This window comes from Cynara cardunculus (assembly GCF_001531365.2).
Source record: "Cynara cardunculus var. scolymus isolate 2C chromosome LG 2, CcrdV1, whole genome shotgun sequence".
NCBI lineage: Eukaryota > Viridiplantae > Streptophyta > Magnoliopsida > Asterales > Asteraceae > Cynara > Cynara cardunculus.
Genome location: NC_037529.1, coordinates 5,980,476 through 5,982,877, shown reverse-complemented (window position 1 = coordinate 5,982,877; position 2,402 = coordinate 5,980,476).

Below are 2,402 nucleotides of genomic sequence, written 5' to 3'. Positions count from 1 at the left end.
AAAAATGGTTAATCAACCTCTCATAATTACAAAAAAATGAACAAAATGAAAAATTATGATTGGTTGAATGTGGTTTTCACGGTTTATACAAACTGGGTGGTTTTTATTTGAACGCTCCCCTACATACATATACACACACACATATATATATATATATATATGGAATGGTTCAAACCAGAACTCTTGTGATTTAGAAGAACACAAGAATAGTCTTTAAGTCAAGCATTGTATTTTAAATCATATTTTAGGAGAAGTTAAGGGATTTTTCAAGTTTAAATTAATATTAAAAAGATTTAAAAAATATTTAAAACATGGAAAATGTATAGTTGGTTAGTGACACAACTTTATCACATATTCAATACGTGGAACACGATCACATAATTATCACACTTCAATTAGGGCTCGATAATTGTCTGTTATCAATTAGGGCTCGATAACTGTATGTAAATCACATAATTATCATACTTCAATTAAAGCTTGATGATCATGTGTCACACCATTGATATCACAATTATCACAAATGAATTACCATATTGATTATCACATTGTTATTACAAGAATCATAATTGAATTACCATAATATAATGGTGTATCACAACCTATATGACTGCAAAGATTAGAATGATACGGTTATTTGCCCTTCTATATCATTCAATTATCACAATGTAAGTATCACACTTGATGGCCAAGTCTGAGTAATTAAACATGGACAATTATCACAACTAGAAAAACTTGATACCCTATGTTCGATTAACACAGTTTGGTCGATTAACAAATTTCGGTCGAAAATCACAATGTTCGATTATCAACAACATTAGAGCAAAATCGAGTAACACACAATGTATTTATTTATCACAATGCTTGCTTATCACATGATTATCATATATTAGTGCAGGTTCTTCAACTGTCTCAATTGATATATCAATATGATCGAGACGTGAGACGTAAGCAGGTTCTAATTGAAAATAATGGGATAATTATAATTAATGAAAATAACATAAAAATTATGAAATAAATAAATAATTACATTACTACCTTTAATGATTTATTTTTAATTAATATAATTAAATTATTGGTTAAAAAAGTAAATTGGACGCCCACACTGTTCTCGCATTTTTGTAAATAACATGCATTCTCGTTTACACTCCCGCATATATATACATACATACATATATATTATGGTTGAATTTCGGTGAGAAGAAAAAGTTATAGTAAGAAATGTAAGAAGAGATCTACGCCATTTGATAAAATCCTAATTAAATGTCAACAATAATCTTATCCACTTTCTAGTTTCACCTATTAACTTTCGTATTTTTTTTTGGAAGAATCAATATTCATACAAGAAACAACATTATTAACTTTAAATAAAATCAAATTTTCACCTATGAATTTTAAACATAAATCATTGCTTCACTTGTAAACTTTTAAAAAATCATTCTTTTACCTATGAACTTTCTAGTTCCACCTGTAAATTTTGCTTAAAAAATCAAAACAACGAAGTTTATAGATGAAACCACACTATAAAATTTAAACACACAACATATAAAACATGATTATCTTCCAAAAATAAAACATGATTGTCTTACAAAAAATAAAAACAATCTGTTCCAAAATTGCCCTCCATTTAATTCAATTTTATTTTTTCCTTTTTCATCATATTATAACCTCTTATTTAATTATAATCATTGATACAAAGTAAGCGACTTAAATAAATTTATAAAGTTAATACTATTTGTTTTTATATTGTTATTCAATGAATCAGTGATCTTGAACAATTTGAAAATTAGGTTATATACCAAAAACTAAAATTAAGACTATAAAAGGTTAAGAAAATTAAATATCACCTTACAAAAAACGATGCATTTGGTTGTGGCATGCGACAGTCTTAACATAATGTCGAATACGAACCTTGAGCCATAACACACCTCAAAAGTTGTCATAAAAAAACCTTTTAGAACACTGATAGAAACAAATAATCATTGATTTATTGCCGAAATTTACAATCTATAGGGTACACAAAGTGGAGATAGAAGAACATTAGACAAGTCCAGCACAGTATTAAACTTCAGACTTTCATCGACTGATGATTTTTCTGCCATTAATTTTTAATAATTAAAAAAATCGATCTTTAAAAAAATTCAAGGAATTAAAAGTTAGTGGAAGATTTCCGATGGATTGAAAGATCCGCTATTAATCTGTTGCAAAATTTAAAAATCATTTTTATTTTCTTTTTATAATTAAAAATTAGATTTAGATTTTCCGATGGATCAGTAACGGATACTCTAATCTGCCACAAATCTGTTACTAACTTTTAATAATTAGAATATTGATTTTTTTAATTTTTTAATTTTTTTAAAGAAAGCTAAAAAGTTTATGGTGGATTGAAGGATTCGTGGATGATT